Here is a 12,226-nt window from a genome sequence, read left to right as displayed (position 1 = left end):
TGTGAGACTAATGACATTGCTCCATAATTTCTGCATTCCGTGGGGTCTTTTTTTGTGGGGGAATGGGTACAAATAAGAATCCTTCCCATTTGGTTGACCGAGTAGCTGTCTTTCCAATTTCTTGGCACAGACTAATGAGCAATTTCAGGCCTTCACAATCTTATTGAAACATCTCAATTGGAATTCTCTCAATTTCTGCAGCCAGGTTTTTCACTCTTCTGGCACGCAAATACTCTTATAAATGTTTTTAAGCATATATAGCATGTTTAAATGTCAGCAGTACTACTCAATTAAACAACTATAAATAATAAACGCAAAGACCACAGCTGTTTGGCTTCAGAGAATATAATCATGCTTCAAGGACAAAGTTAAATGCATTAAGTCACTGAAGAAGTGTGACTCTGAAAGGTGAAGAGACATAAATATTCAAAACTATGAAAAGTGCAGTTTAAAATAATTCATAAGAAAAAATTTGACACTCCGGATGGAGCAAGATATGACAAAATAACGATGTATAAATTACAAAGGGCACATAAGGGAGGGGGAGCGAGGAGGGAGGGGAAAAAAAAGGAGGACCTGATGCAAAGGGCTTAAGTGGAGAGCAAGTGCCTTGAGAATGATTGGGGCGGGGAATGTATGGATGTGCTTTATACAATTGATGTGTGTATGTGTGTGGATTGTGATAAGAGTTGTATGAGTCCCTAATAAACTGTAAAAAAAGAAAAGGGAAACGAAAGAAAGAAAAGAAAATGATTAGGGCAAAGAATGTACAGATGTGCTTTATACAATTGTTGTATGTATATGTATGGACTGTGATAAGAGTTGTATGAGCCCCTAATAAAACGTTTAAAACAAAAAAATAAAAATAAAATTTAAAAAAAAAGAAAAAATTTGACAATTTTTGTTTTCTATTGCTATAGTCATATAGCTTGTCTTCCCCTAAATAACATATTCAGTCCTTATTTCCATAAGAAAATGAATGACAATGTGAGAATAAACAGAACAGGTATAAGTACATATTTTCATTTTTCCCTTTATTGTCCTGTGCCAGTGTATTTTCATTGTGGTGTTGGTAAAAAAATTACTGACAGTCAGAAGGACAAGCAAATCTGTATTAGAGGCAGTACTGCCAGGATTCTACTTCATATTGAAGCAGGGAGATGTCTTGCTCACTTTGGACATGTTGTCAGGAAAGTTCATTCACTGAAAAATATCATTTTGATAAAGTGGAGAGTGAGCAAAAACAAATGAAGAAGATCTTCTATGAGATGGATTGACACAGTGGCCCCAACAGTGGGCTCAAACATACCAATGACAGTGAGGATGTTGCCCAGCATTGTGTGCAATAGGCCAAGGTCACCATGGCCTTGAGCTGGCTGGACAGCAACTCACAACAGTTAAGGCATGCTTTATTACACATACTCTCTAATATCTACAGCCCACTTTTTTAAAAGAAGACATTTTGCTTATTCACAGTATATTTAACTTTTATTTATGCTTTGAGACTCAGTTCCAATTTTCTCTCTCTGTACTCTTTCTGCACTAATGACTTGCTCCTGGCCACAAATAGTCTCGGCTTCGGGGGTGCCCATAGCAATTCATCTGTCCCTTTTTAAGAGACTTTCCACATTTTCTGTCTGGAGTTTGAGGTATTTTTGGGCATATCAACCCATCTGTTACACAACAGGTCACACACTCCATTGCCTCCAGAAGTCAGAAGGGAATGGGGACTGGAGCATGGAAGTCACCAGTGGTGGACATTCTTCCTCTTACCACAAGGGAGAAAGAGCTTTTCTGATTCAGCCAATTTTGCCAATGGGGACAGATAGGTCTGAAATTAACAAATTTTCCAATTTAAAACAAGACTTTTAAGTTCCAGGTATTCATGTAAATTTAGGTAAAAGTTCACCACTTCTAAATGTTGAGGGAAATTGCACTGATTGTATTGATCCAACTTCTTCACTCCACCCCTGTAATAACCAAACCAAACCCACTGCCATCAAGTTGATCCCAACTTTTTGTTTTGTGTCTTTTATGTCACCCAACAATGACCCATTATTAGTGTTCAATGTATCAAATATTTTCTTGAGATGGTTTTAAAATTCAGGTGGGATATATTCAAGGTCATATTTTATAAAGGCATATGAATATTAACCTATAATTGACAACACTGTACCTCAGAATAGATCTTGAAATGTTCTTTTGGATGATGAATGTCATGTCATTTCTCTTTAATGTGTTGTTTCCAGCATAATAGACCATGTGATTGTTCGACAGAAGATGATCAATCCCAGTCCATTTCAATGCATTAATGCCCAGAACATTGATCTTTATGCATCCCATTTCTTGTTTACTTCAAATTTTCCTATATTCATACTCTGTATATTCTATGATTCAATTATAAATGGATATTTATAGCTATTTTAACTCATTGTGAGTCATCACATCAGCAAATGAACAGAAATTTTTTTATTTCTCTCCATAATGACTTTGGTTGTCCTGAATGTTACTGAAACTCAATGACTTTGACAGGCTCTTTGTAATATGTCTTACTATCATATCTAAGTAATATCCTCACCAAATGTCAAAATGTCTCACCATAATATTCACAGGGAAAGAGAAGGAGACCGAGACCCTGCTCCTTTCCTTCTATGAGTAAGGCCTAGAAGTTGTATCCATGACCTTTGTTCACATCCTATGGATCATTGCCATGTCATGGGATCCTCTGGAGGCAAGGAAGGGAAGCAATGTCGTCGGCATAGACACATTACTGCACAATTAAAGCTTCAGTGTTGATAAGAAGAGGACTAAGTATTGAAGAGATAAACAGCAGTCCCTGTAACATGCAGAGACAGAGGAAATATTTTGACAGATTTTTAAATTGACTCTGATTTGATTAAAGGATACAAATTCATAAGTAAATTTGTCTCTAATTACAGTTTTCAAATAAAAGCTATATTACTTTCCAATTGCACTAAATAATTTGGGGGAAAGATATTTAAAGACAAGCTTAAAACTAAAAAAAAATTCCGTATTCTTGAAGTAGGCAGAATATTTGATTTAGTCTCTTTTCTTGTACAGCAGAGAAATGTTACCGTTAGGCACCTCGAGTTGATTCCAATCCATAGCAACCGCATGCACAACAAAATGGAATATTGCCAGGTCTTAAGCCATCCCCACAACCATTCCTGTGCTTGTGTCCACTGCAGACATGGTGTTCTGCTACAGCCATGGTGTCAATCCATCCCACTGAGGGCCTTCCCCTTTTTCTCTGTCCCTCTACTCGCCAACCATGATGTCATTTCCCAGGGACTGATCTCTCCCAACAATGTGTCCGAAGTATGTAAGGCAAAGTAAGTCTTGCCATCCTTGAAAAGGGGTGACTTCTATCAGTGATGATCAGACAATCATTTAATTTATGAATATGTGATTATTTACTGATTGAAGAGCAGCCAATGGCAAAGCATTGTGTTGGCACTGAGAACACAAATGCTTTGCACAGTTCACAGTCATTGCTTCACAAAGGTACGACACGTTCAGTCATATTCTCACACAAGAGAAGCATGCTTACAATGAAATTAAAGTTGACAGGGACTGCCAGACAACATATAGTACAAGGGGGAATATGAAGATTAAAGGAAACAAACTCATTTGGTGAGGAGCAAGTCTGGTCTGACCACCCCCATAGTGGGGCGAACCATGAAGGGAACATAACAGATCAGCAATGGGAGCAAAGCCACAACGCCCCTGAGGGGCCCCAGGTGGAGACTTCAGGCTTGGAGGGGCTATTCCTAGAACCCTCTCCCCAGGACCAGTGGGGGGATAGTTATAAAGGTCAGTGGACAGACCTATAATTATGCATGTTTTTAATTGTGTTTTTGTGTTTCATTTTTTGCTAGTTTTTTTTTCTTCCCCCACCCCTCTTTTTATTCAATTTTTTTGTTTTCTTTTTGTCTTGTCTCTGTTATTGCTGCTTTGTCTACCTATATAAGACAGGCATGGGAAGCAAGCCCAAGGAGAAAGCAACTGATGGTTCTGGAGGGACTTTGGGGAAGGAGGAGGCAGGGAAAGGAGCAGTTAGAAAACATTCCCATAGAAAGGGAACAACTAGGGAATTAAAAGCAATAACAAGGAGAATGTAGAGATCCCTGTAGTGTTGGAGCAACAGTAATCTAGCTGAGAGGAACTACTAAGAAACAGAAGTGATGGTGGGGTAGTGGGAAGGTAAAAAGAAATAGAGGAAAGATCTAGGAAGCAAAGCTATGGATAGAGGTATAAACAGGTGTGCACTCATGTAAACATACCAATTCATAATAATAGAGGTATTGGTCTATGTACATATATTTATATGACAATACCTTGAAGAAGTAAATGGACTTTCGGTCTCTGCTCAAGCCCTCCCACAATGCAAGAGCACTTTGTTCTAACAACCTGGCATTCTGTGATGCTCACCCTCCCAAAAGGATCACTGAAGAAAAAGTGGTGCATAAGCAAATGTGGGGAAGAAAGCTGATTGTGTCTGGCGATCAAAAGATACAGTGTCTGGGGTTTTAAAGGCTTTGGGTTAAACAAGCAGCCATCTATCAGAGAAGCAGCAAGCCCACATGGAAGAAGCACAAAAGTCTATGTGATCAAGAGGACTCAGTGGAATCAGGTAATAGGCACCAAAAGACACTAAATAACAACAGCAAAAATACACATTTTTGAGAATGAGGGGCTCTGAGGCCATCGGTAGACAATAGGACATCCCCTCTGAGAAGGGTCGCAAGGAAGGGATGAGTTAACCAGGCCGCAGTATAGGACCAATGCTTCCTCACTTCCACTATCATGACCCCAGTCCTGACGTTCAGTTCTGGCTAGACCTGGTACAGATAAGAGCTCACAACATACGGAATCCAGGTCAGATAAACCCCTCAGGAACAGAAATGGGAGTAGCAATACCATGAGGAGGGGATAAGGGGGAACTGATCACAATGATCACCACATAACACCACCACCCCCTCATGGGGATGAACAACAGAATATGTGTGAAGGGGGACATTGGCCGGTATAAGATGTGAAAATGATAATAATTTATAATTTATCAAGGGGTCATAAGGGTGAGGGTGGGAGAAAAGAAGCTGATACCAAGGGCTCAAATAAAATATAAATATTTATAAAATGATGATGGGAACATATATAAAAATATGTTTTATACAATTGACGTATGGAATATTATAAGAGCTGTAACAGCTCCCTATAAAATGGTTTTTTTTAAGTTTTTTAAGTACTTGCTGCATGGGCATCAAGTTGGTTCTGACTCTTAGTGACACCAGGGAACAGAATAAAATTTCTCCATTGGGTTTTCTCAGTTGCAGTTGAGTGGCCCTAGTTGGGTAATGATTACGGGTCGCCTACTAAATACAAAGGCAGCAGTTCAACACCACCAGCTGTTCTGAGGCTCCCATCTACAGGTCTGGCCTGTACTACAGATGACGGCACTGAAAAATACAGCCTGGGAGAGCAGTGGGACAGCCCATACCACACAGGGGCAAACGAAGGGGTTGGGGGCAGGATAGAGAAAAAGAGAGAGAGAGAGAGAGAGAGAGAGAGAGAGAGAGAGAGAGAGAGAGAGAGAGAACCGTTACCAAGCCCCTGAGGATGACACTCCTGCTCGGAGCAGCAGCCAAGGCACAGAGAGGATTATAGGGCTGACTGTACCACGGGACATAACATAATGTCCCCTCAGTGACCCATGGCACAGGGAATTGTGCCCAATCTGACCGCCCACACCAGGGTGAAGCATAAAAGGAACACAGCAAAGGAGCAAGAGTAGAAAAGCAACGAATTCCCCAAGGAATCCCAAAAGTTGACTTTAGACTCAGAGGGCAGGGTTTGGCCAGCAGACAGACCTGGAACTCTTTGTAGGTCCTTTTCTTCTTCTTCTTCTTCTTCTTCTTCTTCTTCTTCTTCTTCTTCTTCTTCTTCTTCTTCTTCTTCTTCTTCTTCTTCTTCTTCTTCTTCTTCTTTTCCTGCTTCTGCTTCTTCTGCTTCTGTTTCCTTTAAATGTCTATCTATATAAGATAAACAAGATAAACAGTCCTGAGGAGAAAACAATGGGACTGATTGTTCAGGGAGGATAGGGGAGAGGGGGAGGTGGATAAAAGGGAGTGGGAAGCCAACAAATCCAGGGACAAGGGAACAAGAGACCTAAAATCGATGGAGAGGAGGGTATAAAATGCCTGGTGGGGTTTGATCAGGGGCAAGATAGTTGGGAGGAATTATTGAAGCCAAAAGAAGGTCAAACATGAGAGGGGCACAGGAAGAAAGTAAAAGGAAATAGAGGAAAGGACTAGGAGGCAAAGGGCATTTATAGATGTCTAAAAATATGCATGTACATATGTAAATATATAAGGATGGGGAAATAGACCTATGTGCATGTATTTATAGGCTTAGTATTAAGGTAGCAGATGGAAATTGGGCCTCTACACAAGTACATCCTCAATGTAAGAACACTTTGTTCAATGAAACTGGTATTCCACGATGCTTACCTCCCCAACACAATTGTCAAAATGGATGCATAAGCAAATGTGATGAAGAAAGCTGATGGTGCCAGGCTATCAAAAGATATAGTGCCTGGGGTCTTAAAGGCTTGAAGATAAACAATCGGCAATCTAGCTGAAAAGCATGGAAGAAGCACACCAGCCTATGTGATCATGAAGTGTTGATGGGATCAGGTATCAGGCATCAAAGAAAGAAAAAGCATGTTATTGTGAATGAGGGAGGGTGTGGAGTGGAGACCCAAAGCCCATATGTAGGCAACTGAACATCCCCTTACAGAAGGGTCGTGGGGAGAAGACAAGACAGTCAGGGTGCAATATAGCAATGATGAAGCATACAACTTTGCTCTAGTTCTTTAATGCTCCCACGCACACACTATAATGATCCCAATTCTACCTTACAAATCTGACTAGACCAGAGAATGTACACTGGTACATATCAGAGCTGGAAACACAGGGAATCCAGGACAGATAAACCCCTCAAGACCAATAATGAGAGTAGTGATATCAGAAGGGGGAAGTGGGGAAGAAAGGAGAAACAAATGTACAAATGTGTTTGACACAATGGGTGGATGGATGGATGGATGGATTGTGATGAGTTGTACGAGTTCCCAAGAAATTGATGTTTTTAAAACTAGTAGGCAAAATAGAGGTTAAATATAGGAATATGTGAATATATTAATATTTAATAATAAGAATATAGGTCTATGTACATATATTTATGCTAAGTATCAGGTAGCAGGTGGGCATTGGGCCTTTACTCAAGTCCTCCCTCAATGCAAGAACATTTTGCTCTAATAACTTGGAATTCTGTGATGCTCACCTTCCTAACACAATCCCTGAAGTCAGAATGGGTGCATAAGCCAATGTTGTGAAGAAGCTGATGGTGCCCAGCTATCAAAAGATATAGCATCTGAGGTCTTAAAGACTTGAAGTTAAAGTGACCATCAACCAGGACAGCAACAAAGCCCATATGGAAGAAGCACGCCAGCCTGTGTGATCATGAGATGCTGATGGGATCAGGTAGTAGACATCAAACAAACAATTATATTGACTTGAAGAAAGGGGGTCATAATGGAGACCCAAAGCCCATCTGTAGGCAGTTGTACATGCCCTCACAGAAAGGTCAAAAGGAAGGGATGACCCAGCCAGGATGCAGTATAGCACCGAAGAAACACACAAAATTCATCTAGTTTTTTAATGCTTCCTCCACTCCACTACTATGACCCCAGTTCTACCTTACAAATCCGGCTAGCCCAGAGCATGTACATTTGTACAGATAAGAACTCGACACATGGAATTCAGGACAGATAAACCCCTCAGGAACAATAATGAGAGTAGCGGTACCATAAGGGTAGGGGGTAAGGGAAGGGAGAACGGGGAGAAGGGGGAAATGATCACAATTATCAACGGATAATACCTACCCCCACTGAGGGGGATGAACAACAGAAATGTGGGTGAATGGAAACAGTACATGGTGTAAGATATGAAAATAATAATAATTTATCAGGGTTCATGAGGGTGGGAGGATGGCTGAGGGAGGTAAACAAGTGGAGCTGGCTGATACCAAGCAGTCAAGTAGAAAGAAAATGTTTTAAAAATTATGATTGCAACATATGTACAAATATGCTTTATATAATTGATGTATGGATTGTTATAAGAGCTCTAAGAGCACCAATAAAATGATTTATAAGAAAGAGAGAAAGAAAGAAAGAGAGGAAGAATGGAGGGAAGGAAGGAAGGAAAGAAGAGAAAGAAAGAACTAGGCTTCCTACTTCCATAATGAGTTTCCCACAGGTGTGGTACCCTTGTTTATAGCATCCCTGTGAGTCAGAATCAGCTTGATGGCAGCGAGCGAGTTTTTTCAGTAGCATATCACTGTAATATCAGCTGTTTCTCCCGTGAACCACTGGGTGTGTTTGAACCAATGCAATGGAGACATAAAGGGCTTGTCCTTTCATACTTAAAAGCCAACTCTAGCTCTCTTTTGTATATTCGGAATCTAAGAAATTCCCACCCAGAACAAGTAGCTGATTGCTCTCCAAGCACCATGGAGTTATGCTTTATAGAAATGAAGCGTTAATAAAGCCAATAATTATTGAGTCTTCTAATCAAAACACTGAGTAGTCTGTATGAATAACAGAAAAGACCTCAGGGATGTTAGTCCCAAACTATAAGCACTGTTTCTCTTGTTAAGCAGCCAAAATGATTGACTCCATCCAAAGCATCCCACCATTGGTGCTCAGCCGAAACTGAGATTGATGCTGGGAAACTGTCACTGTTGTGCCAAGATGTGATTGTCAATGATGTTATACAACCATTATCAAAATTTCCATCATCATCCTCAGTAACAACTCAGTGCTACCTAACCAACGTTTCCTTCTTTTTCCATTCCTTCGATCCTTAGGAACTTCTATTAAATTCTTATCTAAGTACATTTAATTATTATAGGTATTCCATACCAGTGAGGTCATGCAATAGTGGTCTTTTTGTGAATGAATTATATCAATCAACATAATATCTTCAAGACTCATTCATTGTAGTATGTGTCAGGAATTCATTTCTATTTATGTCAAAGTGGTATTCCATTGTGTGTGCATACCATTTTGTTCGCTGATTCATTTGTTGACTAGGTATTTGAGTTTTTAATACCTTTTGATGTTTGTAAATATGTACACACTAATATTTTCTCATGTTTATTAATATTTTATTATAATTTTCCATTAAATATCTTGAATTAATTGTCCTCATTCTGAATAGCTGCCTCCTCTTGACATCTAATACTTCAGACTGACCTTGACTCAATTCACTTCTTTATCTTTAATCCCAAAGAAGCACTCTTTTCTAGCTTCCTCTTTCATGCTCAGTAAAACAACAAACCTGAATTTTCCAGTACACATCGAGTCAACATTTTCATCCATTCGAGAAGTTGACAGATGTCCACAATGAGGTTTGTCATCAATCGACATTTCACCTTTTTGAAACAAGAAAAACACCCATACACTTGAGTTTTTCCCATAGCGCTGTCCTTGTAAGCTGTGTTCAACATCACAACAGTTTCTGTGGCATTTTTTCCCTGAGCACGAAACAAAATTTCACAGCCACATGCTGTTCTCTTAAATCAGCCATCACAAAATACAAGGTTGGAGAGAAAACTGCTTTTACAAAAAAAATCACTGTGACCAGAGAGAACTTTCCCAGGTGAAGCCGCTGGATGCACTAACTCTGAGCAAGGTGGTTGATGTGATTATTTTTGTGCCCCTCCTCCTAAAACCTTTATTCTACTTGCTGTCCCTATCGGTTTATTAATCCCGGTTTTCATATACTGAAACACATAAAAAACATAACACAACTTCATGAGGGTGACCTCCAGGAACATAACACCTCTGAGATACACCCTATTATGAACAAACAAAACAAAAACACAAAAAAATGTTGAAAAGCAGACCAAGTGCAGTGTGCACCAGAGGGGGATCAACTGACAAAGTTTTAACTGTTCAAGTTAGATTTATGCCTTTGATCTTCATACCCATCTCTCCCATCCACTCTGGTTAGTAACCCACTTTCCTCCCAGCTCTCAAATGTGGAGAGACGTTGTTCACCAGTGGCTTATTTCCTGTGTAATTTCCACAAACGAACCCTGAACGTCCACTGTTATCCATAGCCTTCTGCAAACCAGATTCTCACAATTGAGGCTCTGACACTACTCCCTCCTTTGACTTCAGCTTCTATGATTTACCATCCTTCGGTAACCGATGAGGGTGCGCTTCTCCCATGTGGACTTAGTTGACAATCTCTCTTAGATGACTGCTTGTTGGGAGACAATAGGCCAGCTTTTCTCTTGCTATGTCTGTAATTTTGAGCCATTGCTAAACCTGCAAGAAGCTTTGCCTCCTCCGGTGTAAAATGTAGTTTAAAATAACAGCCCCCTTTTCCTTTATGTGACTTTGATGATGCGAAGTACATGAAGCACATTGAAGATGACAACAGACACTATATAAACAAAAGCATAAGCTCAACATATTCCTGAGCCGCACTAGTTTCAGGATGTTTTAAAGGTTTTTAATATATTGTATCCTTGTGCCTTTAAACCTCCCCAGAATCACAATATACCACAGAAACACGATTCCTGAAATGTGCACTCTTACAGTTTTTCTTCAGATTGGTTCTTATCGCTACAAAGGTCTCTCTTAACGTGTACAGATTTACCCAAAATTAGTAACAACAAAGCCCAAAGACACAGACAGAGGTTATCAGAGAATTCCATTTGGGTCTAACCAAATGAAATTAAATACCATAGCAAGCTGCATAATATATGAGTAAATCTGAATTGGACGAAGAACATTGAAGCTTGGCTGAGCTGCTTGAAGATAACCTTGTCTGTGCTTGGACAGGGCACAAGAAAGAAAGAAATTGATCCTGAAGGAGGAAGGTGGGGGCAAGTACTTCATCTTCTTAACGCTTTACTTGTGCTTAGACTATACCTACCAAGTCTGGCTATGAAAGATAATGAACATTCTTGACAAGTCCCCTTGCTTTCCTGATCCATTAACCTTGGTTTCATCAGTTATGAAATACAAATAGTAATGCCTATCTTATAGGTTTTTAGGGAATTTGATATCTAAAAAATCAAAATAAGGGACAGTGTTTCAAATATTACTAAATATGTACTTAAGTAAATACTATTTTCCTCCTCTTCAATGAATGTTTATTGTACACAGTTTTCACTAGGGTTGCAGAAGGATGAGTTGACATAAATAAGGAAAACTGCATTTTAAATTAGCTTATAGTCAGACATTTTAACTCTTTCTGAAGAACAAAAATGCCTAGAAAGTTCATATTATTCATATTGTCATGAAAAACAAGAGAGAAGATGTGTAGAATGTGTGTTTTTGCTGCTAGATATCATTGAGATGGTTTTTACACACAGCAACCCCATTTGCTAGAGTAGAACTGCCCGCTTAGATGTCTCGGCTCTTTAAAGGAGCAGAACTCCAAATCTCTTCTGCAGAGTCACTGGATGCATTTGAACTGCCAAATTATTTTGGTTAGCAACAAGCACTTGGTCATTGAGCCACTAGGGCTGTTTATTGCATCTGGAGGTCATTGAAATTCAGCAGGGGTAAGAAAGAAGGGTGGGTAAGAACCCAGAACTTTCAGGGCAATGCAGGAAGGAAAGAAGAAAATTTAAGATGGGGAGGTAACAGCTGGAGAAAGTGCAACACTAACAATTTAACTTGAGGACCCAGCCATGAATGGCTTCCCATTTTTCTATGAATGTAAATTATATATGAAGAAAAAGTGAAAAGAAGTAAAATTAAGAAGGGCAGATCAATTGTTACCCAGGCCTTAGCCACAGGAATGCCATTGAAAGTCGCATTCCAAGTTAAATTGTGTTTCAGCGTCCGGAGAGAAATTGCAGTTATAATCCTGGAACAGCCCTCAATTTTTAATCAATTCTTGGGATTGAAAGGGACCCAAAACAAAATGAAGAAATACTGCAGAGAGAAACATTTTTTTTAATTTTCAAAAACAGGGGAAAAGTGGGTTTTGAAATAGTAATTTGATACATAAAAGAATTTTTGAGTACTATAAGTAGAGACTAAGAATCTTAAAAACTCTCTAAAGCATTTTGCACATGCTTTATTGACAAGATTACTCAACTCTACAAGTGCCTCAGGTAGTGG

Source organism: Tenrec ecaudatus, chromosome 2 (assembly GCF_050624435.1).
Source record: "Tenrec ecaudatus isolate mTenEca1 chromosome 2, mTenEca1.hap1, whole genome shotgun sequence".
NCBI classification, from domain to species: domain Eukaryota; kingdom Metazoa; phylum Chordata; class Mammalia; order Afrosoricida; family Tenrecidae; genus Tenrec; species Tenrec ecaudatus.
Note: the sequence above shows the minus strand (reverse complement) of the source record.